The sequence below is a fragment of the Marmota flaviventris genome, chromosome 13 (assembly GCF_047511675.1).
Source record: "Marmota flaviventris isolate mMarFla1 chromosome 13, mMarFla1.hap1, whole genome shotgun sequence".
Taxonomy (NCBI): domain Eukaryota; kingdom Metazoa; phylum Chordata; class Mammalia; order Rodentia; family Sciuridae; genus Marmota; species Marmota flaviventris.
This window is the reverse complement of record NC_092510.1, coordinates 18,532,361-18,558,305: the sequence shown is the minus strand read 5'-3', so window position 1 is coordinate 18,558,305 and position 25,945 is coordinate 18,532,361. Positions and strand designations below refer to the sequence as shown.

The 25,945-nt window shown below is 39.3% G+C and overlaps 1 long non-coding RNA gene across 1 annotated transcript; it reads left to right on the top strand.

The window, feature by feature from the left end:
• The first annotated feature begins 1,913 nt into the window (after positions 1 to 1,913).
• On the top strand, positions 1,914 to 5,251 carry LOC139701544 (uncharacterized). Its single transcript, XR_011704067.1, has 3 exons — positions 1,914 to 1,970; positions 4,633 to 4,749; positions 5,212 to 5,251. It is a non-coding gene; the product is annotated as an uncharacterized lncRNA (long non-coding RNA).
• Positions 5,252 to 25,945: the final 20,694 nt, after the last annotated feature.

Below are 25,945 nucleotides of genomic sequence, written 5' to 3'. Positions count from 1 at the left end.
GTGTAACCATGGAGATTTTCCATACCCATTAAGCCTTCTACACAACTACAGATTTCTGGTTTTTCTGTAGGACCCTTTTAGAGAGTTATATTATATAAATGTTGGCTGCTATAAATTAGAGCTGCTCAGAATTGAGTTCATGCACCTAGGCAATGATTCAACATTTCTAAGACTGATTGCAAATCAAGAAAGCAAGCAGATTCTTCCTTCAGTTCTTAAGGAAAAAAAAAAGAAAAGAAAAGAAAGAAAAAAAATATGTGACCTAGAGAAATAAGTCAAGTTTTAAAAAGAAAAATTATATAGGCTAGGTTTATGATACATTTAAGCATTTTTAATCCTGGTGGAAGAATTCTCTGTAGTTAAGGTTCTGGGTATAATTAATGCTTTCTTGTGATTAAATTGATTTTTTTAATAAATGGTCTTTCTACCCCAAATTAATATCTATATCCATGGGTTTTGACGGATTTGTTTCACAGTCTAATATTTAAAAGATACTTTTGTTTTTTGCACTTAGCTTGTAGTTAAAATAGATTACTGAGTAACAAGTTCCAAGGACCTGATTCAAGTATTTTCTTTATCTAACAGACACTCATATGTTCTGTGCACACCAAATGTAATTGTAGCAACCTGCAGATGACTGAGCAAGAGCTGGGGAAGGGATTACTCATAGTACCACTTCTCTGAACTGCCTCTAAGAATCCACTTTTCATACTTTCTAGGTAAGAGGAAGGTTGGAGAGAGTTAGAAATAATCATTCTAATTCATCTGCATTTTCCCATCAAGTGAACATAAACTAAACTATTAAACTTTTAAACCAAGTACATTAAAGACCTGACATCTTACTAAACTTAAAATAGAAAATTACTCAAGAGGAGAATGAATAAAACAGTTTTCTGCTTGATCTGGATTAACAAATGATCCTGAAGCACACCATGCAACTGCTAACAATAGATTTACGATCTCTTCATTTGGTTACACTAGAAGCATAATAGAGGGTTAATGTGTCCCTGTGTATCTAAAGAAGTGCCACTTTCTGGGGACAGTATGGTGCACTGCAGTTTGCAAACTAAATGCTAAATCCAAGTTACTTCCCATGTTCACAGAACACGTGGAGCTTCTTGGAATGTTTATCTGAACGTGGACAATGTTCTGTGGTATTTTCAGGGAGTGCGTATTTTCTCAAATCCCTTATGCTCTTTAATGTGTCTATGTTTTGGGTTGACTTCTGGGCTTTCCAATCAAGATTAATTTGGGTGCTTTTGTTGGGAGGAGATTTCAAAGGAAAAAACGAACCACTCATGTAGGTAGAGTTAGAAAACAAGGAACAAAAGTTGCTATATGTACTTCTTGAATGGTTTAGGTTGCTGGGAACCCCCCCCCCCCAAAAAAAAATCACTATTACAAATATAATTTTAGGTGAATTTTGTTCCATGTGAAGCATTAATTTTAATAGAGACTTTCTATATAAGCTCTCATTTGAATAATAATGTAAAATTAAATTTAAATTGTAAATAACGTCCAGATACTAGTTGTTTCCTGGCTCAAATTCTTTAGCACATGTGGTGCTAGCATAAGCTTGCACCTGTCTGCCTACTCTGGGTAATTTTACATGCAAATAGTTTTAGTGCCTATGTTGAGGTGCTAAAACATGTTTAGTACACTTGAAAATATTTGCATTGCAAAAGGAGAGTGAATCTCCTGAGGAAAATCAAATTGATATTTTGTATTAAGAGACCACTTTGGGCACTGTGTGGCATTCTTCTACGGCGAATTCTGTTTATAGTGCAACTAGCATTTTTAATTGACCTTTAGAAAAGAAGGTCTGGCTACAGCTTTGCCAGGTTTATAAGCCGTTGGACCATCTTCTGGCAGCATTCACCACATTAATCAGTAGGAGAGAGAAAGAGAAGGAAAAGAATTTACTCGCTTTGGCTGGACTGTAGCTCTTGAAGCCTCAATTTGGTGGATTGGTAAGATAAATATGCTAATTATAATGAAAAGTTTCAGCTGGAATGTGCTAACTAATTAGCTAACTAACTAACCAACTAACTCAGGAAAGGCTTTAGTACAGTGGAGCAGCAGTGGATGCTGGGTGTGAGGCCCCACACACACTTCCATTTGCCTCACTCCCATCTGCTGCATTTACGGGAACCAGTTCGTTAAGAGTGTGAATTGAATCCAAATAAAATGCATTTCTGATGCAAGCCGATGACTGGTGCCATTCTATGCTGCATTATGTCAAATTAGAGTTTGTTTGGAAAGGAGGTTACGGGGATCCTACATATATGTCGTTTGCACGGAACATTGGGGGAGTGCGAGTTCTGCACAAATTCAACATGCAATTTCTATAAACAAATCCGCCCCCCCCCCCCCGTTCACCAAGATTGATTAAAAAAATTAAAACTCCTATTAAAGTAATAAATAAAATTCAAGACAAGCTAGTAAGAGGTTTATGGAACTTCTCTTGTAACCGTCTTTTCAATGTTTTTAGAGAATTACATTTTATTACATTTTCTAGTTCAGGTGTAGCATGTCCTTACAAAATGAAAGTAACTTCGGTGTCCACAAGAGAAACAGAGGATGCTAGGGCCACAACAGGAATTCAAATTGTTGGGACTTTTCTGTCTGCACCTCCCTCTGCTGTGGGAGATGAGATGATGCCAGATGGAATTCTAATAACTCCCATTGTTGCCGAGTGGCTCCATTGCTTCCAGCCCAGGCACCATGCAAGAGTTGCCTACTATAGATGCTTATGTTGGCTAAAGCTCTAGAGTATGATTCAGATTTTCTTCCTGTATTTTACCCTTTCACACTTAATATTTTATACTATCATCTCGGCCGCTTCCCACAGTGTACAAGGCACGGTATTTTGTGCCAAAGAATAGCCAGAGACAGGTAGCAAGGGAGAGTCAAAAGGAACTCATTATGAATGCGTATCAGTGAGGAGGGGCTGACTTTCTATGCTAGTAAACTCCTGTTTACAATCCATTTCATTTGAAACATTTTTTAGAAATAGCCTCTGTTGTCTGTGGGATCCTGGCACATCGATCAATCCATTAAGTAAGTAAATAAGGCAATAACTAAACAATAAATCATTTTGAATTTCACTCATGCATAAACCTTTTGATACATAAATGAGAAGAATGTTTAGATTTGGAGACCACAGACTCCATTCCATCGTTTTGCATACAAGATGTAGAGTTGTTCTAGACTGTGGTGCATTGCTACTCTGCTCCCCAAATCATGGGGCTCCTTCACCCTTTTGGTGGTATGTGTGTGATGCACAGCATGAGAGTTGTTTACGTGTGTGTGTGCATGCATGTGTGGTGTGTTGGGGGGGCATGCTGTTAGGGAGAAGCCTACCACACATTTCTGCCCTCACAGATGGTGGGCAAACAGCTGTCTCCACAGCTGAGGCCACTGGAACTGCCTGCGCTGCTCCAGTAACTCGAGAGCACACGGCTGGTCCCTGGATGGCACAGAGCTCTGTGTCGGCAGCAAAGCGCCTGAGCTTTCCCCAGGCTGAACAGGCAGGGACTTTGCCACCAGACACAATAAGCATGTGAAATGGGGTCTCATGAATAATGCATCCTTGGTGTCCTGTGAAACAAAGAAATGATATGTTTGCTGGTAGATAACTGTGTTGTGGCATTTGTAAATCTTTCTGAATTTGGAGTTGATCATGTTTCTTGAGTTGGTGGAGAAGTGTGTGTGTGTGTGTTTTCTTTTCTAAAACAAAAAGTTGGAAGTTCAACACAATAATTTTACATAAAAGACTCTTGCAAGTCTTCCATGAAATATTGAATGGGTTATTCTAATTTGGCTCATGATTTAGGAAACAAACAAAAAAAAAAACTAATTCAGTGAAAAGTGATGTTAAAATGGTTTTACTGCTTTAAACTACAGCAAGATATGAAGTTCTTGAGATTATTTTTGTTTTCCCCTTGGTAGGCAACCAGCCCACTTTTGCTAATGTAAATTTCACCACTGTAGACTAGAAACCATTAGTGCCCCCAGCATAACGCAACAGCATTGGGAGAACGGATTCTTCACTTTCACTAAAATATTAGTAAAAAATGATACTTTAGTGAATTGAGCCCTAAATTGTTTTAGTGACAGTTAAATACCCACTAATTTAACACCAGTTAAATTGGCAATAAGATGACCCCCAACCGAGTTAAGCCACCATCCTATCCCTGCACAATAGCTTCAGACCTAATGCCAGGGATCTGTAAAGCCACTGGGTAGAGTTTATGTATTCACCTAATGAATATTTTGGGAGTGTCATATAAAGCAGCTAGCTACCCAAAGTTATCATAATTGTTATTTATAATTAGTATCTGTGCATTCATTGCATTTATTTTTTAATATCCTCAAGAAAAAAAGAGAGGATGATTTAATAGTTCTTCATTATCTTTTAAATGATAACCTGGCAAAACAAATCACGATGATGTTCTCTGTCATCTCTCCAATAATTATCTCAAATCTGTCTTCTATTATTCACTCATGCTTTCTCAATACGCTGTTTTTTTTTTTTTCTCCCCAGTATCTCCTTGCAGTCTCTCTAGTTTTCAGGTTGCCCATGAGTTATTGTGTATCCATAAACCTCACACAATCTGATATGTTTGGCAGGGAAAGTCAGAAAGAAGGCACATTGATTTTGCTGAAAGAAAAAAAAAACAAGCAAAAACAAATATGGATCTGCCAATTATATGTTGGAGTGAAAATACAATTCCTTCTTGCTTTCAGGTGAGGATGTTGGCTGTTGGGATGTGAACCAGTAGGTGGTAGAACTTCTAGTAAAAAAAGGAATAGGGAACACTGTGTGATGTGTTTTTCTTTTGTCTTTTGTTGTTATTTATTTCCTTGAGCTCTAATGATGTACCTGATAGTAGACTCGCTGCATTTATACAGATTATGATTGCTTTTCATTACCTGGGCTGTGCAGGATTAATATTGTAAATAAAATTAGGATGGTAAATAAATTACTTCTTATCTTTTGAAAAGATAATAGATTTCCAGTGGAGATAATAACTAAGTAAGTGGTAACAATATCCTGGGACCAGGGAGATAATCATTAGGAATAGAGGTGATAGCCTTAAGAGAAACAAAACAGAAACAGCCTTTAAGGAAAGGCTATTGGAAATTTCCTTGCTTTTCACTCACTGTTCCCATCAACTCCATCCACTATCATTATGTACTGTATTTTAGTGTGAGACTGCAGAAGTTGCTAACATCTCCTCTCCTGAGCATCGATGAATTTTTGGCTCATCTGGTTATGGAAAGATCCTGAGTTGCTATGATTTTATTGAGTATCATCACCTGGACTTCCAACATATTGCTTCCGGTATGTAAAAGAATCCTTTCTAGGAACAATGGGCAAATTCATGCTTCCACATATGCATAACACCTTATTTAAATATCTGAGAATGATAAGAAAATTTAAACACAAGGTATTTAAGGTTATGTGCTATGGTAACATAAATAATAATCAATAAAAGGAAATGGCAGGCATTGGATCAACAACTTATAAAACTGATAGTATACTTCAAGTTGAAACAGTCTATTTGGACCAGAGAAACTTGGACTTGAGTTCTGTCTCTGATATGCTCCTTCTACCAATGGGCATTAAACCTCTCTGGCTAAAATTCTTTGTCTTTAAAATGGGAACAAAAATACATAACTCAGAATATTTCTTAAAAATAAGAACTAGGGATCTGATGTATGCAGAGCCAGCATGGTGAGCTGTAACCCTCTGAGCACATTAGAATCACCTGCAGAATTTGGAAAGGCTACCGATGCCTGTTCCCAGCTCCAGCCAACCAAACCCAAGTCTCTGGGGAAAAGGCCTTGGCATTACAGTTTTTAAAAGCTTTCAGATGATTCCAATGTGTGACCAAGGACTTGAACAACTGATGGAAAAATCTGAAACTCAATGAACACCCAGTAAATATTCTCCAATTCTTGTCCATGTAATATAAATATTAGTTTAGTCATGAGATGAATTTTGTTATTGTAGTGAGTCCTCCAGGCTAATTAATCCATCTTCATGCCTCAGAGGTAATGGTAAGGAAGCTGAGATTAGGAAGATCAGTGAAGTGACCGTGATCCCACACTTAATGGTGGGAATAAGACTAAGGCTATTTGATGAGTTTGGAGTTGTTCTCCTTAGTGTAGCTCTTAAAAGGGGAAGTGGGTTCTAAGGTGAGGCTATGCTTTCTTTTCCCTTTTCTGCTTTCTTTTCCAGTAGTATTTTGTGACAAGGATATGACTAATGTCAGAAGGAAAGGATTAAGTCCTCAAGTACTGCCCTCTTTAGCCATGCCTAGAAGCATTCACTTGTAAAAACTTCTGAGCAGAAACAATGCCTCCATACATGCTTCCACACCAAGCATGCATGCATATGCAGCCTGGCTTATGCTAGGTAGTGTCAGGATGTTTCAGATCATTGGCATTTCCTGTGTGATTGATATGGGAAATCTGAGCAATTTACCACAACACAGTTATGAGCCATCATACAGGTGTATTTAATTTTTAATTACTCTTTAAAATGTTTTTTAATAATTAGTAGCAATACCACCAATTGGCATGTAAGCCATTCCTGCACCAGCAGGCAAATGTAGGTTTACTTCTTCACACCCACACCCAATCAACTGAAAATTGCTTGAATGCTTATCTTATAATTACTGTGCTTAATGCTGTTTGCATTGTTTGGAAGCTTTTGTGATTAATTGAATTTTTTTTCTTTCTTTCTTTTTTTTTTTTTTTAACCTCTGAAACCTGTACATGGAATAGCAAAGATTAGTCCTTTGCTCAGTAACATCTTATTTACATTGAGTTGTTTAGACATATATATAAGGGGAAAAATAATGGTCTTTGTTTTCATCTGCCAAATGTATTTTATCTGTTTAAACTATAGTTACATAGACACCACATAAAATTCAAAACTACTCTAACTAATGTATCTTTCTGGTCTTGTCCTCAATGCTGTATAGTATGGTACAATAACATTTTTGGATTGTCTCAGCCTCTAGGTATCTTTTTTTTATACCTGGTATCGAGTGATTTCTCAAATATCTCTGAGTAAAGGGCAATTATTTGAGAAATGTCTTTGTTAAAACAGAGGACAACATATTTAAAATTGTAAGGCTATTCCTTGAAAGTCAATTCTTAATTCACATTTGTGCCAGAAATTGCGCTTTATCTGAAGGTGATAGCCACAGATAAACACAGGAAAAGAATCATAAAATAGACTGAGGTTTTGGTATGCTAATGTAATTGCAGAACTAGCGGGTAGATCTTCCAATGTTTTCATAGTCGTGAATGGCAAATCAAACTTTATGAGAAGAGAAATTTGACTTTATAGTTACAGGTTGTTATGTATTGGTTATGAAGTGCAGCTTGATGAGATATGGACATAAATACTAGTTCTTCTATTTTTCACTCACTCATTGGAATACGATGTGCCAAGCACTGTGCTGGGCAAGGAGAATACTAAAATGAGGCATCTGCTGTGGATAAGTTTGGTCTTGGGAGTCGGGGGAAAAAAAGTAGTTTGAAAGATCTTTATCTAAAAACTAACTGGGGCCGGAGCGGAAGTGGAGCTGCCGCCGTCGCCGCCGCAACTGCAGCCACTGCAGCCACCGCTGCCGCTGCCTCAGGAGTGGGCTTGGGAAGGAAGCGGTTGCCATTCTTAGAGCTTCGTCGGAAGCACTTTAGGCCCCTGCAGCCCTGCCACGGGAATGACCATGGACAAAAGTGAGCTGGTACAGAAAGCCAAACTCGCTGAGCAGGCCGAGCGCTATGATGACATGGCTGCAGCCATGAAGGCAGTCACTGAACAGGGGCACGAACTCTCCAATGAAGAGAGAAATCTGCTCTCTGTCGCCTACAAGAATGTGGTAGGTGCTTGCCGTTCTTCCTGGCCACTCAAAAGTTCATGACCACAAAAGTCTACAGTGTCTTCCTCTGAGGAAACTCGGATCCTGAAATTGAGATTCTTTGTGGCAGATAGCTGGGTTATGACACTGCAAAAAGGTTCAGTGCTCATTATAACAAGAGTGACTAAGCCCCCTTTCCTACAGCAACTTTTCAAAACAATCGGATCTGTTTTCCTTGTTACTACTTAGCTAAAGAAAAACAAGCTATATATCTTATGAACCACCTTATCTGTTTCCTGGGTAAGTAATTTAAGAACAATGTTCTGTAGAGATTGCCTCTCACTGGAGGAGTACTCAAGATATTCCTAACTTGGGGCATTAAATTTTAAAATCTAAACATTCCTTCCCCCATGTTCTTTTGAACTATTGACTTTGTTTTTCTCTTCCCTCTTAAAAATGTATGTCCTTCTGCTTCCTTACATTTTCTTCCTTTGGAAATCTGTATCTTTTGTTTACTTTTTATGCGTGTGGGCAGAGGGTGCAAGACAGTGGTGAGCATTTTGGTGAGTAAGGCTTGCTTCAGAGTTGAGAAGAGCTTCTCACACCACATCCCAGTCTTCCTCCAGTTCTCAGCACAATTGTTGCTCTTCAGTCATACCACAATCTGAATCAAAAAGTATTTTTAAATCTCCATGAGTTCTCCCTTTATTGCAACCAACCCTGATAATGCTTATTAGTGCCTATCACCAGATCTCCAAAGTGTACTCATCCAGCTCAGTTCTCAGACATGTCTACACAAGACCCTATAATGCAGGGAAGTTGCATGGGCACTGCAAAGGAGAGAATCAAGAATAGCCAGGCCTGTCAGTCTCACAGTATCACCCCTTACCCTTAACATTCCATAAAGCTATAGAGTTCATTTGTTTGTCTATCTGCTGAAATGAGAAAAGAAAAATTCATGCACTGATTTAAAACAAACCAAAAAAAAACTAAAAAAAAAAATCCTTTTCTTTCTAGCTGAACAAAAATGTGCAGTTAATACTTGGCGCTTGAAAATGCAGTAGTGAATGTGGAACCAAGCTGTCTGTATATCTGGTAGCTCTCTGCTTTGTTTTCCTTACCAGTATTCTGCCTAATGTTTGCTTCTGTGATGGTTATATTGCCTAGCAAGCACACCTGTGGTTGTGAAAATAGTATAGCAAAAAAGAAAAATCCCCGGTTATTGATGTACTAGATTTGTTTGTGTATGTCTTTTAAACAGTTCTAGTTTCACCTTACACGGAATAATCAGGAAAAAGTGTAAAAACTCAAAAGTGAAATAAAAAATTTTATCAGTTAAAAAAAAATAAAATAAAAAAATAAAAACTAACTGGGAGACTTTATGAAAATTATTTAATACCTTAGACCCCTATTTTTGTCACCTGAGAAAGGAGAATAGCAATACCTACCTTGAGACTTTCTTGTGAAGATTAAATGGAATATTATACAGGTGCATTTAGTGAAGCATTTTGTGGTTTCTTAGTATGCCAGAGCATACTAAGAAATTATAGCATGTATGCTATCATTTTAATTTTTTGATTTTACAGTGCTGGGGATGGATAAAACACTAATTTTAATTAAACCAAAGAACTCACAGTTCAGTGAGAGAAAGAACTATACCTCTCACTTACAGGATTATTTGATGGCAGGGAATATAAACTCACAAGATTGACAAGAATGCTAGAGAATTATGCTTGAAAATGGGCTTACATCTAAAGATTTGAGACCAGGAACTTCTTCACAGTCTTGGAGTGCATGCCTATGAACAAATGCATTCCCACTTTTCCCATTGTTCTTACATCTTTGTTTTCAATTCTAAGTCCTAGAGAGGGGATTTGAAGGAGAGAAGGGGTAGGGAGGAAGGGAATGGAACTCTAGGTATCATTAGGAAAAAAGGGCAATAGATGATTCATGCTCAAAGTCAACATAAAGCAGGTCACAGAATATGATTACAGTGTGGTAGGTATGGTTGGCTCCATGGACTTGAGATCTGAACAATCACAAAGAACCCTGTGCCTAGCAGACCTCATACTTGGTTTCATGCTCTGTGATGTCATTTTGAAATGCTTAATAATTTGGGAACAAGTGACTCTACATCTTCATTTTACATTTGGTTGCACAAACTTTGTAGCTAGTCCTGGTCATGATTCTGTAGTAGGGATCCACACACGTCTCTGTAGAAGCATGGAGGTAGGAGAATATTCAAGATTCACAAACAGGGAAAGGTTCAAAGAATGAGAGTTAAGAATCAGCCAAAGATGGCTGAGTGGAGAAAGGTATGAGGGCATCAAGTAATGAAAACTTAGAAGCAAAAGCCATCAATAGGTCTTATGATCAAAGATGACAAATGTAATTTTGACATAATTTTAACTGAAAGCCTTCCTCTTTAAGAGTCATAAAACAAAGAAATTATGATTACAGATTGGAAAAACAATCTGGAAGTCTGACTGCAAGATTGCAAAGCAGCACGGAAGGCCTGCAAGAGCCATGGAAAGAATCCTACCAGAGCCAAATGAACTAGAATGCTCCCAGGCCACATGGAGCTGTGGCTTTACTGTGTCTTCCCTCCAACCAGCTGCCTCCTGCATCACTGAAGGCATGATCTGTCCCCAGTGTAGAATCCATTCTTCTTGGCATGGAGCTCATATGTTTATGGGAGGGCTTTTGAATGGGATGGGGTGGGAAGAAAAAGCAGAGCAGTTTAGTTGCTTCCATGTATTATTATTGATGCAAGTCTGCTTTATTAGTTGTTTATTCTTATATTAAAAATTTCAACATAATTTCAGGTCTTGAGCTCCATTCTTTTCCAAAACATGAGTTCCCTTAACATGCCCAACTAGAGCTTCTTTAGCATTTGCTGCAGTTCCTTCAATTCATCCCAGTTTCAAATGGACTTAATTGTCAAAAAGTTGGAATAAGATTGTCCTCTCTGTAATGTTTACCAAAAATGTTTTGGAGTCACCCAGAGTAAGTCTGACTTCTCTTCCTATGCAAACTCAAAATATAGTCTCTAATTACAGGAAAATTTTCTTTGCCCTGGGGCCCATTATAATGCAGGGGGCCGGGGATAAATTTCATTTAAAGACAGCTCTTTCAAGCACCTCGTGAACTATATACCCCAAGTGGTATCTGAGAGAATCCTATTGGTTGAATTGGATTATGTGATGTTTCCAGAAGAGCACAGACCTGAAAGTTTCTCCTGCAGATTCATTTTGCCTCCTGAACTTTGTACTCTCCATGGGAAACAACTTTCTCCATTCCCTCTGTCATTTGTAACGCACTAGGCTCGTATCCAGCTGAAGCCGTTGCATGAGAGACAGAGCCAGTCACAAACACACTTGTGCCAGGAAGGACAGCCCAGACGTTTGCCATCTGTGTCTCAGCTTTCTCTAGCTCTGTTCTTAGGTTGCTTGTCTGGGGACACACCCATGAACACTATTTCCCATTCCCTGGCAATGGGAACAATTGGCAAGTCACACAGCACTAGATTTTTGACCGAGATCTTCCTTTACAATATTTCCCCCATATTTTAGTGAAACATTTTACAGTGATGTGCAGGAGTATCATGTATTCATATGGTGTGTTAGAGTCCATATACTTTTTAATCTACAATAGGATCATTTTCCGTACAAAACTGTAGGGAGGGAAATCAAGAGAATGCTTACAGGTCTGTTCGTGGGCATAAACATTTATTGCCTAAAGGGGAAAGAGAAGTGTCCTTACTTGCATATTTTCTAGAGAATTGTACTGACCAGCAGTCTCTTCCACAATCAAAAAACCGAGTCCTCCTCTTTAGTTGCAGATGTCTCTTCTTTATGTTGAAACTGAAACCCTCACATTACACTCCCCTACCTGCTGAGTATCAGTTTTAGGAATACAATAAAAATAGCCCAAATTTCTTTCCGTGACCTTCTCTTTCTCACACCTCATACCCTAATTTCCTTTGTACATTTTTTTTTCTACTTGATTATTGTATTCCTTGCCAAGGTAGAACCATACAATCTAATCACTAAGAGCTTGGCTGGAATTGAGATAGCATCAGCAACAGATACAGAAAAAGAATGCAAGGTAGAGCAACTTACAAAACAAGCATCTGGACTATTTATAGAGCACCTACCATGAGCCAAGCCTTCTGATGGGAACGATACATACATTTTATTTAATCCTACATTTCAGTAAGGCAGGAAATATTATTCACATTTTGAAGATAAGGAAAGTGAGGCTCAAAGCATTTAAGTAGCTCTCCCCAAATCAACCTGCTCTTAAATGGGGAAGCTAAACCATTTTACCTAATCTCCACCATTTCAATGAAGTGAATGTTTCAATTAAAGTGAATACAAAGTCCTTGTCTTGATCCACCTAGCCTTGGCTGCATGTGTGACTTATACTATCCCAAAAGGTGGTATGCATTGTATGTCCCACTATGTCTAGTAATCTGGAATTCCTTTTGCTACATTTTGGGCTTCTGAGATATTGTAATGGTGATCAAAATTTTCATAACAAATGTTTTGCTTCAAGCCATTCCAAACTGGATAGCAAGGCCATTATAGTTGAAAGCAACACAGAATCATAATTTTTGTTAATTCTGCCTAATGCTATTGTCATTGTCATTTTTTTTTTCTCGTAGCAAAGATTTAAAAGACATTAAAATAGAGCCACGTGTAGTGGCGCATGCCTATGATCTCAGTGGCTCAGGAGGCTGAAGCATGAAGATCACAAGTTCAAAGCCAGCTTCAGCAGCTTAGTGAGGCAATAACAATTCAGCAAGACCCTGTCTTTAGATGAAAATGGGCTAGGAATGTGACTCAGTGGTTAAGCATCCAGGGTTCAATCCCTGGTATCAAAAACAAAAAAACAAAAAAAAAAAAATTAAAAAACTTGACATTAAAATATATAAATATATTTTTAGAAATTTACATTCATACCTCTTTGCTTATCTTGTGGAAGATAATATCAAGCTGTAAATATTCAGAATTCAGATTTAGCTCCTTTTACTGCTTCAAAATTCATCCATAATATCAAATCTTTCTTTTTTTTTTTTACAATATCTTTATTATTTTGTTTATTTATTTTTATGTGGTGCTGAGGATCAAACCCAGCACCTCGCCCACATGCTAGGCAAAAGCTCTACCACTGAGCCCTGTCAAATGGAGATGCATGCTTGCCTGCCTTACTTAGTAAAGTGTCAGTCCTTTACTATTGACAATACAGGGAGAATGGAAATACAGGTAGGATGACCAGGTGAACAGACAATTCAGGTGCAGCAGGACTGTCCCCTTTATTGATGCAATCACTTTTTCCTTGGCCAAATTTGAAGAAGCTAGACATAGTTTTTTTTTTTAGTTTAACTAGCAGGTGACAGTGGTGGTCTAAGAGACAGTCCTTTAACAGAATTCAAGGGGAGGTATGAGTTCTGTCCCTAGGGGAGATTCTCTTTCTCTTACCATATTTGGGGTGGATTTGGTACCCTTAGAGAATCTAGTAAATTGTTTTGCTATTGTTACAACTTTTTAAGTATGTAAGTATTGGAAGGTGAGTTTTCTTAAAAATGAACCAAAGCAGAAATTATAAGCAAGAAAAGAAAGTGCTAACATGTATTCTTTTTTTTTTTTTTTTTAAGTCTGGATTTTCTTTACCTCTCTCTGTCATTGGGGAATTCAAATAAAATCATAAAGCATTAAATTAGCTGGTGGCACAGAGAGGAATATTACAGCCTGGGAAGTCACAAATTCTAATATTTGGTTAGGATTTTTTTTTTTGGCTTTACCTATAAAATGTGCTGTTTTGTGTTTATTGCTGGAGTTGGGTCATAGTGTACCTGCTCGGCTCTGGATTCTTAGAGTCAGCATCAGCTGAGCCTTATTCTCACAGAGGGAGCTTAGTGGGCTCTTTTGCATTTTCTACGTGAGACATGGTATAAAAATGCTCTCATGAGGTTTGGTGAAGAAGATGTGAGTTTCTAAGCACTTGGAAAGCAGTGTGACTCAATAACTGTTCAGGACCTGTTAGGCATCACTTTCCTATAAGCAGATAAAATGTTAAATATTTCCAATATGTATCAATAAAAATCAGTGTTGCTGGTGTCTAGAGAAACTTGGTAGTTAATGGGCATTTTCTTTTCCATAGGGATGGACCCCAATCGAGAAACACTTTGTTCTAAATGGTGTCAAAGACAGTGGTCAGGGGAAAGGGGTGAATTCACCTAAACAGAAAACACAAATTCAGCTCCCAAGAAAACTCCATGTTTGCTGGTTTTAAAAAGCATGGATTTAATTTTATGAAATGGATTAAAATACTCCAGAGAGCCAAAAAGGCTGATTGTGCAGAGAGAGGAAACCATCTATCCCTATATCCCTGAAGACAAAATTGTGGTCAGTGGCATATCAGGTTTGAACTGCAGAACTCTAAGTGACACTTCTCCTCAGTGGATGAGTTGAAACTCGGGATTTCACACGCCCTCAGCTGTACACAGTGGCCCCAACAATTTATGCTGCAACTCCTTGTCTGGACATAGGACACAGTGGCATTGCATGGAGGAGGTAAATTCTCTCAGATAGGATGTATCTCGATTTCTCTGTCCCCGTGTTCAGTTTCCCACAGTACTTTTTCCTTTGTAGTATCATTAGATACCTTGAGTGAACTTTTGAATTATTTTAAAGGGTTTATTATTCTAATAGACACCCTGATTTATAAATGACCTTCCAACTTTCCCTAATTTTGGAGCTAAAAAGATTGAAGACCATGTCAGACTAAATGAAGATTACAAAGCCAGTCTACGTTGGTACTGAACTGGAAAACCAGGACTTCCAATTCCTGGTTTAACTAGTAAGAAGAAAGATCCAATAATAGCATTTTGATTTCATTAAACCATTAAAATCATGGCAAACTTTTTGAATAGTTGGTATGGATCAAGCACTGTTTTAAGTGCTTGAATTCATATAGTCCTTCCCACTAGACCCTGCGGGAGGTATTATTAATGTTCCCGTGTAACAGATGGATAAACTGAAGCATGGTTGAGTAAAGGAATCTGCCCAAGTTCACACAGCTGTTGAGTGGCAGAGCTAGGATTTGTTTTCATGTAACCCAACTACTGAATCCACGCTTTTAAGCATGTAGCTTGACTGTATCTTATTTAATTAAACGTATCTGCCCACATATAATTTAATTCATTCTTTTTAATCTTCTTGATTTAAAAAATGTATCATTCCTTAAGTCACTGAGTAGAAATCAAGAAATGCATCAAAAGCACACGTGTGCATTTTGTACCTTTCATATAAAGTTATTCTGCATCACAGAAAACTTTTAAAAAATGGATTTGTTTCTAAATATATATTAAGATCTACATACAGGGCATTTATCTGGGTTAGCCATGAGTGATATTCAGATTGTTAACATATTCTGGCCAATTAAGTTAACAAAACTGTCATGCATAAAATATCCACTTCTAAAAAAATTAAAAATTAAAATAAATTTGACACCAAAACTGTACTCATTATAATTTGATTTTATTTAAATTCTGATTTTTTGAGGGCATGGCAAATTTTGTAGTGGTCTCCAATCTTTCCTATTAACATAATTTTACATTCTAAAAAAAGATAGATATAGAAGGGATTGGCAATTAAACTGTCCTTAAATGATGTTTCAGAAAGTTTCCTAAAAGTTGTTTCATATAAATATATCCTTGAGATCCACTGTTTTTACTTGCCATCATTTCCTTATATTAAAATGTGATAGGTTAAAAACAAATTTGAGTTATTGGTGATCTGATGAACCCCCTAAAATGAGAATTTACTTTACCTACACCTTTAATCTAGGTTTATGCCACAGTGGGACTTATAACAGGGGTAGGATAGGGAATACTCAGTAATAAAAATATCAAACTCAGAGAATAATAGTATTTTTACAAGAGGAATGGAAATTCTGAATAATAACCAATGATCTCTTATCCACAAATTAGGAAGACCACCTTTATGCTCCTCCTATGAGTACACAATATTTTAAATATGGAGATATTGCTCTCCTTCCCCGATAACATCCAGTGGTTACTATTTCTTTATTTTTGTTATTATACTTTTACTTACAAGTTCACAAGCTAAATTGTCTCATTCAATTCACTCAAATAAAATTTGTCTGTGTGAAGAACCCATTCAAAGTGTTATATCTCAAACTAATGTGCATATTCTAATTCTGCAATGGAGTTTGTTTTGGGGGTATTTTTAAAAATGACATACTAAATATAGTAAAAAAATAATTATTTTATTTTCAGGTGCAATAATGATAAAAGCTGCATTACTGTAGATATCAAACTTTGTTGTTTTTTTTTAATTTGGAATTTACCCTTTAGCAAAATTTTTAAAAGAACAATAAGGAATAAATACACACACACACACACACACACAAGGCACAACCTCCATGAGGATCCAGCCATCTATCCCCTGAAGAGATGTAATCTATGCATAACAATGCCTAAATCAGCACGACATTTACAACACATATTAAGTGGTTTGTTATTTATTTCAAGACTTTAATTGGCACAATGTATTAACAGCATTGTTGCTGTTGTTCTACTTAAGGATTTTTTTCTCTTAAAAAGAGAGAGGAGGAGAAAGGGAGAGAGGAGAGAAAGAGTCAACCAGAATTACGCTATAACCCCGTTTTGTGATTCTGTTAGCCTGAATGAACTGTTTAAAGTTGAAAGGGGGGAAAAACACAAAGAAACTAGCTCCAGAAACCATATTTTAGATTCAATTCAATTTTATTAAACCCAGACCAGTATTTTTTTTCCAGTATTTATTTTTTATGCTAATATAACCTATTATGAGAATTTTTTTCCCAGGGACAAAAACAACACCAACTTTCTCTCCCTAAGAGCTTCTTATTATTCATTTTCATTGCTATTTAGAGAAAAAGCTCATTAAAATATTATGAAGCACATAGCTTAATTATGTGCCAGCCTTCGCCAATGAGGAACATCTGTAGCACAGTGTATGTATATTTATATTACAGCAAACTTGAGCAGATTCTCTCTTTCACCCCCTTCTTCACTTTGCCTCTGTTCTGCAATTCTTTGTCCTGACTACAGAGCCAGCAACCCTGTGAAGCGCACAAGCTACAGTGCGCGCATTGTCAGCCTCTCGGGGCTCCAGCGCCAAATGTTATTATTCTATCATTAGCCTGTAGCTCACGCCAGGGTAAACTGTGCTCTGCTAAATGCCTCCAAACCTTTTTTTTTTTTTTTTTAATTTTTTATTGTGGGTTGTTCAAAACATTACAAATTTCTTGACATATCATATTCCACACTTTGATTCAAGTCGGTTATGAACTCCCACCTTTACCCCATACCCAGATTGCAGAATCACATCAGTTACACATCCATTGATTTACAAATTGCCATACTAGTGTCTGTTGTGCTCCGCTGCCTTTCCCGTCCTCCACCCTCCCCCCTCCCCACCTCTCCCCTCCCCTCCCCTCCTCTCTCTCTACCTCCTCCACTGTATAACCCTGAGGGTCTCCTTCCATTACCATGCAATTTCCCTTCTCTCTCCCTTTCCCTCCCACCTCTCATCCCTGTTAAATGTTAATCTTCTTCTCCTGCTCTTCGTCCCTACTCTGTTCTTAGTTACTCTCCTTATATCAAAGAAGACATTTGGCATTTGTTTTTTAGGGATTGGCTAGCTTCACTTAGCATAATCTGCTCTAATGCCATCCATTTCCCTGTAAATTCTATGATTTTGTCATTTTTTAATGCAGAGTAATACTCCATTGTGTATAAATGCCACATTTTTTTTATCCATTCGTCTATTGAAGGGCATCTAGGTTGGTTCCACAGTCTTGCTATTGTGAATTGTGCTGCTATGAACATCGATGTAGCAGTGTCCCTGTAGCATGCCCTTTTTAGGTCTTTAGGGAATAGACCAAGAAGGGGAATAGCTGGGTCAAATGGTGGCTCCATTCCCAACTTTCCAAGAAATCTCCATACTGCTTTCCAAATTGGCTGTACCGATCTGCAGTCCCACCAGCAATGTACAAGTGTACCCTTTTCCCCACATCCTCGCCAGCACTTGTTGTTGTTTGACTTCTTAATGGCTGCCAATCTTACTGGAGTGAGATGGTATCTTAGGGTGGTTTTGATTTGCATTTCTCTGACAGCTAGAGATGTTGAACATTTTTTCATGTACTTGTTGATTGACTGTATGTCCTCCTCTGAGAAGTGTCTGTTCAGGTCCTTGGCCCATTTGTTGATTGGGTTGTTTGTTCTCTTATTGTCTAATTTTTTGAGTTCTTTGTATACTCTGGATATTAGGGCTCTATCTGAAGTGTGAGGAGTAAAGATTTGTTCCCAGGGTGTAGGCTCCCTATTTACCTCTCTTATTGTTTCTTTTGCTGAGAAAAAACTTTTTAGTTTGATTAAGTCACATTTGTTGATTCTAGTTATTAACTTTTGTGCTATGGGTGTCCTATTGAGGAATTTGGAGCCCGACCCCACAGTATGTAGATCGTAGCCAACTTTTTCTTCTATCAGACGGCGCGTCTCTGATTTGATATCAAGCTCCTTGATCCATTTTGAATTCACTTTTGTGCATGGCGAGAGAAAGGGATTCAGTTTCATTTTGTTGCATATGGATTTCCAGTTTTCCCAGCACCATTTGTTGAAGATGCTATCCTTCCTCCATTGCATGTTTTTAGCCCCTTTATCAAATATAAGAAAGTTGTAGTTTTGTGGATTGGTTTCTGTGTCCTCTATTCTGTACCATTGGTCCACCCGTCTGTTTTGGTACCAGTACCATGCTGTTTTTGTTACTATTGCTCTGTAGTATAGTTTGAAGTCTGGTATCGCTATACCGCCTGATTCACACTTCCTGCTTAGCATTGTTTTTGCTATTCTGGGTCTTTTATTTTTCCATATGAATTTCATGATTGCTTTCTCTATTTCTACAAGAAATGCCGTTGGGATTTTGATTGGCATTGCATTAAATCTATAGAGAACTTTTGGTAATATCGCCATTTTGATGATGTTAGTTCTGCCTATCCATGAACAGGGTATATTTTTCCATCTTCTAAGATCTTCTTCTATTTCTCTCTTTAGGGTTCTGTAGTTTTCATTGTATAAGTCTTTCACCTCTTTTGTTAGGTTGATTCCCAAGTATTTTATTTTTTTTGAAGATATTTTGAATGGAGTGGTTGTCCTCATTTCCATTTCAGAGGATTTGTCGCTGATATACAGGAATGCCTTTGATTTATGCGTGTTGATTTTATATCCTGCCACTTTGCTGAATTCATTTATTAGCTCTAATAGTTTCTTTGTAGAGCCTTTTGGGTCTGCTAGGTATAGAATCATATCATCTGCAAATAGTGATAATTTAAGTTCTTCTTTTCCTATTTTTATGCCTTTAATTTCTTTCGTCTGTCTAATTGCTCTGGCCAATGTTTCGAGAACTATGTTGAACAGAAGTGGTGAGAGAGGGCATCCCTGTCTTGTTCCAGATTTTAGAGGGAATGCCTTCAGTTTTTCTCCATTCAGAATGATGCTAGCCTGAGGCTTAGCATAGATTGCTTTTACAATATTGAGGTATGTTCCTGTTATCCCTAGTTTTTCTAGAGCTTTGAACATAAAGGGATGCTGTACTTTGTCGAATGCTTTTTCTGCATCTATCGAGATGATCATATGGTTCTTATTTTTAAGTCTATTGATGTGGTGAATAACATTTATTGATTTCCGTATATTGAACCAGCCTTGCATCCCAGGGATGAATCCTACTTGATCATGGTGTACAATTTTTTTGATATGTTTTTGTATCCGATTCGCCAGAATTTTATTGAGGATTTTTGCATCTAGGTTCATTAGAGATATTGGTCTGTAGTTTTCTTTCTTTGAAGTGTCTTTGTCTGGTTTAGGTATCAGGGTGATGTTGGCCTCATAGAATGAATTTGGAAGTTCTCCCTCCTTTTCTATTTCCTGAAGTAGCTTGAAAAGTATTGGTATTAGTTCTTCTTTAAAGGTTTTGTAAAATTCTGCTGTATACCCATCTGGACCTGGGCTTTTCTTAGTTGGAAGTCTTTTTATGGTTTCTTCTATTTCCTCAATTGATATTGGTCTGTTTAGGTTTTCTATATCCTCCTGACTCAATCTGGGCAGATCATATGACTTAAGAAATTTATCTATGCCTTCACTATCTTCTAATTTGTTGGAGTATAAGGATTCAAAATAGTTTTTGATTATCTTCTGTATTTCTGAAGTGTCTGTTGTGATATTGCCTTTTTCATCCCGTATGCTAGTAATTTGAGTTCTCTCTCTTCTTCTCTTCGCTAGCATGGCTAAGGGTCTGTCGATTTTGTTTATTTTTTCAAAGAACCAACTTTTAGTTTTGTCAATTTTTTCAATTGTTTCTTTTGTTTCAATTTCATTAATTTCAGCTCTGATTTTAATTATTTCTTGCCTTCTACTTCTTTTGCTGTTGTTTTGCTCTTCTTTTTCAAGGATTTTGAGATGAAGTATGAGATCATTTATTTGTTGGTTTTTTCTTTTTTTAAGGAATGAACTCCAAGCAATGAATTTTCCTCTTAGTACTGCTTTCAATGTGTCCCATAGGTTCCGATATGTTGTGTTTGTGTTTTCATTAATCTCTAAGAATTTTTTAATTTCCTCCTTGATGTCTTCTATAACCCATTGATCATTCAGTAACCTATTGTTCATTCTCCAAGTGATGTATGCTTTTTCCTTCCTTCTTTTATCGTTGATTTTCAGTTTCATTCCATTATGATCAGATAAGATGCATGGTATTATCTCTAGTCCTTTATATTGTCTAAGAGTTGCCCTGTGACATGATATATGATCTATTTTTGAGAAGGATCCATGTGCTGCTGAGAAAAAAGTGTAACTGCTTGATGTTGGGTGGTATACTCTATATATGTCAATTAGGTCTAGGTTATTAATAGTGTTATTGAGTTCTATAGTTTCCTTATTCAACTTTTGTTTGGAAGATCTGTCCAGTGGCGAGAGAGGTGTGTTGAAGTCTCCCATGATTATGGTATGGTGGTCTATTAGACTCTTGAACTTGAGAAGAGTTTGTTTGACGAACATAGCTGCACCATTGTTTGGGGCATAAATATTTATGATTGTTATGTCTTGTTGTTGTATGGTTCCCTTAAGCAGTATGTAGTGTCCCTCTTTATCTCTTTTGATTAACTTTGGCTTGAAATCTATTTTATTTGATATGAGTATGGACACTCCTGCTTGTTTCCGAAGTCCATATGAGTGATATGATTTTTCCCAACCTTTCACCTTCAGCCTATGTATGTCTTTTCCTATCAAATGCGTCTCCTGTAGGCAGCATATTGTTGGGTCTTGTTTTGTGATCCATTCTACTAGCCTGTGTCTCTTAATTGGTGAGTTTAAGCCATTGACATTTAGGGTTATTATTGAGATATGTGTTGTTCTTCCAGCCATATTTGTTTATTTCTGTTACTAAACATGGTTTGTTTTCCTCTTTGATTATTCCCCCCCCCCTTTATTGTCCTACCTCCCACTGTTGGTTTTCATTGTTATTTTCCATTTCCTCTTCCTGTAATGCTTTGGCGAGGATGTTTTGAAGAGATGGTTTTCTAGCTGCGAATTCTTTAAACTTTTGTTTATCGTGGAAGGTTTTAATTTCATCTTCCATCCTGAAGCTTAATTTCGGTGGATACACAATTCTTGGTTGGAACCCATTTTCTTTCAGTGTTTGAAATATGTTATTCCAGGATCTTCTAGCTTTCAGAGTCTGTGTTGAGAGATCAGCTGTTATCCTGATTGGCTTACCCCTAAATGTAATCTGCTTCCTTTCTCTTGTAGCTTTTAAAATTCTCTCCTTATTCTGTATGTTGGGCATCTTCATTATAATGTGTCTAGGTGTGGATCTCTTATGATTTTGCACATTCGGCGTCCTGTAGGCTTCTAGGATTTGGGATTCTGTCTCATTCTTCAAGTCTGGGAAGTTTTCTTGTATTATTTCATTGAATAGACTTCTCATTCCTTTGGTTTGGAGCTCTGTACCTTCCTGTATCCCAATGACTCTTAAGTTTGGTCTCTTAATGTTATCCCATATTTCTTGGATGTTCTGCTCATGGTTCCTTAACAGTCTTGCTGAGCTGTCTATGTTCTTTTCCAGTTGAAATACTTTGTCTTCATTGTCTGATGTTCTATCTTCTAAGTGTTCTACTCTGCTGGTAGTATTCTCCATTGAGTTTTTAAGTTGGTTTATTGCTTCCTGCATTTCTAGGATTTCTGTTTGTTTGTTTTTTATAACCTCTATCTCCCTGTATAGTTGATCCTTTGCTTCCTGGATTTGTTTGCGTAATTCGTTGTCAAAGTGGTCTTTCATTGTCTGATTTTGCTGTTTAATGTCTTCCTTGATACTCCAGATCATTTGAAGCATGTATATCCTGAATTCTTTATCTGACATTCCATCTGCTGCAGCTGTTACCTCTTCTAAAGTTGCGTTGACCTGCATTGCTTGTGGTCCTTTCTTTCCTTGTCTTTTCATACTGCTTGTGTATCTTTCCTGCAGGTGCGGGCGGCGGCTCTGCTCTCTCCTTATTCCAATTGGGGTTTCGTGGCTACCACGCCGGCAGGTCACTGGGCCTGTTCTGGGAGCTGGCGGTGGCTCTGTTCTGCCCCTGCTCCGATTGGGGTGACGAGTGTACCACGCCAGCAGGCCACCGGGCCTGATCTGCCGGTCGGTTGCAGGTTTGCCTACCCTACAGGCGCGGGAGGCGGCTCTACTCTGCCCCTACTCCAAATGGGGTGACGTGTCTGTCGTACCGGCAGGCCACTGGGCCTGTCCCGCTGGTCGGTCGCAGATCTGCCCACCTTTCGGGCACGGGTGGAGGCTCTGCTCTGCCCCTATTCCAATTGGGGTGTCGTGACTACCCCGCCTGCAGGACGCTGGGCCTGTTCCTGGCACGGGCGGCGACTCTGCTCTGCCACTACTCCAATTAGGTTGGTGTTTGTACCACGCTGGCAGGCTCCTGGGCCTGATCCGCCGGTCTGTTGTAGGTCTGCCTACCTTGGAGGCGCGGGCGGCGGATCTGCCCTGCCCCTCCTACCACGCCTGCGGACCCCTGGGCCTGATCTGCAGGTTGATCACTGGTCTGCTCGCCCTGCGGACACGGGTGGCGGTTCCGCTCCGCCCCCACTCCAATTGGGGTCACGTGACCACCACACCGGCAGGGCCTGATCTGGGCGTGGCAGAAGGATCTGCTCTGCCCCTACTCCAGTTGGGGTGATGTGTGTACCACACTGGCAAGCCACTGGGCCTGACCCGCCAGGCTGTCACAGGTCTGTTTACCTTGCCCGCGCGAACGGCGGCTCTGCCCTGCCCCTCCTACCACGCCCATGTACCACTGGGTCGCGGGTCTGCCCACCTTGCGGGTGCGGGTGGCGGCTCCGCTCCGCCCCCTCTCCAATTGGGGTCACGCGGTCACCACGCTGGTGAGTCGCTGGGCCTGCTCTGGGCGCTGGCGGCGGCCTGGCTCCTCCCCTCTGGCTCGAGGACAAATTGAGGAGACTCGGGTGACTGTGCCTCACCCCCCCTACCAGGAGACCAACTGCTTATGTCACCGTTGGTATTGATGAAGTTCTCTCCTCCGCCGCTTTCTGCTGACATCAGATCTCTGCCATGTTGGTATCCTATGCGAATGGCAGCATTTCGTTCCCCTTGCCAGGCAACCAAAGCAACGGGTGAGTCCTGACCGGCCCTCAGCAGGACCCGGACCGAGAAGCAATTTCTGCGGGCTCCTAGCCCCGGGCCAGGGAAGTTCCGGGAGCCGGAACTCGGCCGCTCCGTGCTCTGTGTAAGCTCCTATAAGTGTAAGCTCCAAGAAGCAGTCCCGCGGGCTCAGTTCCGGGAGCCGGAATTCGGCTGCTTAGTGCTTGGTATATGCTCTGATAGGCACAGGGTCCAAGAAGCAGCCTCCGCAGGCTCCGCAGCCCTGGGCCAGGGCGGTTCCGGGACGGTTCCGGGAGCCGGAACTCGGCCGCCCCGCGCTCGGTGTTCGCTCCGATAGGATCAGGTTCTAAGAAGCACCCAGGCGCTGTACCCTAGCAATCTGTCTGCAAGCCGCAGGCGAATTGCAGCCTGAAATTACCTGATCTATGGCTGAATGAGCTGCGGTCAGTCGAAAACAGGGGTGGTGACGTCAGTTTACCAACATGGTGGCCGCTGGCCTCCTCTGTGGTCTGACCGGTGTGGAGAACCGAGATGGACCGCTTCCTTCCCCCGTCTCGAACCCAGAATTCAGCCCTGAGTACGGTGCTTGCGTGGCTGGCAGAAACTGCAGCGCTGTAACCCTGCGTCTCTATCCCAGTGCGCTCTGCAGACTTTAGCCGCGGGGCGATTTGCTGAATAAGCAGTGTTACCCTCCGTGCAACAAACCTCTCGCATTTGAGTCCCCGTAGCCGATCCTCGTGCGATGGAAATCCTTCCTCCAGGTTCCGGAGCACCCCACTATTGCTGGAAATTCCTAACAAAATATCCTTTAGCCGTCCTGACTTGTCATACTCCCACACAGTGAAGCAGCACACGGGGACAATGCACTCCCCTCGCCGCCATCTTCCTTAGAATACCTTTTTTTTTTTTTGCTCTTTTTATTCCCCTAGTTATTTTTAAAATGTATCTTTTCCCTCCTTCTCTCTCTGGCACAGAAGGATCTGCAAAGTGCATCCAACACACACCCAGTTCCCAAATCCGTGCTTCTCCTTTCTTTACATTATTCCACTTGCTTTAAAACCAAAGAACCTTGGGCATAATAAAAACATTGAGAGCTTGCCTATACCACAAATATTTGTGGAAAGCACATGGTGCCATTTTGCCAGACTACTCTTATTTGTTAAACTGAGTTAAGTGTAACGCGATTCCAAAAACTGTCTTTAGAATGAAAGAAAAGGCTTGTAAAGCCAGGGAGATAATTACCGCAATCTGGGTTACAGAAAATGCAAAACAAAGGAACACAATTTCATTTTGTGTATGTGTTATGTGTACGTATTTTTGTTTTGTTTTTTTTCCCTTTGTTGATGTACCCAAACATGTAAATATTTCATAGTGTATGTTGAAGAGAAAAAAAATCCACCGAAACCTTCAGAGACCCAACAAAACACACACTCTGTAGTGGACAGTGGTATGTTTGTGGTGAGGATATCTTTCCAGAAGGGAGGACTTTTTGTCTGATTTTTTCTCCCTGCATCTAGCAAACACCCACCCAAGAGCTGTGGTTATCACTGCTTGCCAAGACTCTGATACCCACCTACCCTTCATTTGAAGCTGTGAATCCATTTTTTTGCACATGTAAATAAAAGTTGGTTTGAAAGAATCTAGGATCTAAAACCTTTCATATGAATCCATAAAACTACTAAAGAATTCTTCAGTCCGTCTCCCCATGTTATTTTTATGACGATTATTATGCTATCAGCCTTCCTATTGTTGGGAATTGTGTCCTTTGGGATGGTTTTGTAGACTGGACCATTCTGTTTTCCTTTCTTTGTCTGCCAATTGTTTCTAGATCAAAACCACTTTTCGAGACAATTATTTCCATACATGTATGTGTATGTAAATATTAATAATCACTTCATGTGCGTATATTTATGTCTACAAAAAGAAACCATCCCCACACATAGTTCTCATTTTAAAAGTGTTGCTTCTTACTTCATAAAAAGGTTTGTGTTCCCCAAAGAAGTTTGTTAATGTACTTTATTAAAAAGAAAGAAAGAGCAAACCTTCCACATTTTCTTTTTTATGTTTAGAAGTGAACCTTGTCAGCGTGAGCTAAGCTTTTTGGTATGTTTCAGCTGAGTCCAGATTAAGGACTGTAGGTTTTGAAACGAACATCACCCAGTTTTCTCAAAAAACATCACCTCAGTTTCCTCTTTAAATTTCATCTGGACTGTCTCTGACAGCCCCAGCTGACCCCCAAATTTCCTTCTCTTATTACTAACATGCTTTTCTCTACAGGCACAATAGGATGATATGTTTCAGAGAAAAAGGCGAATATGT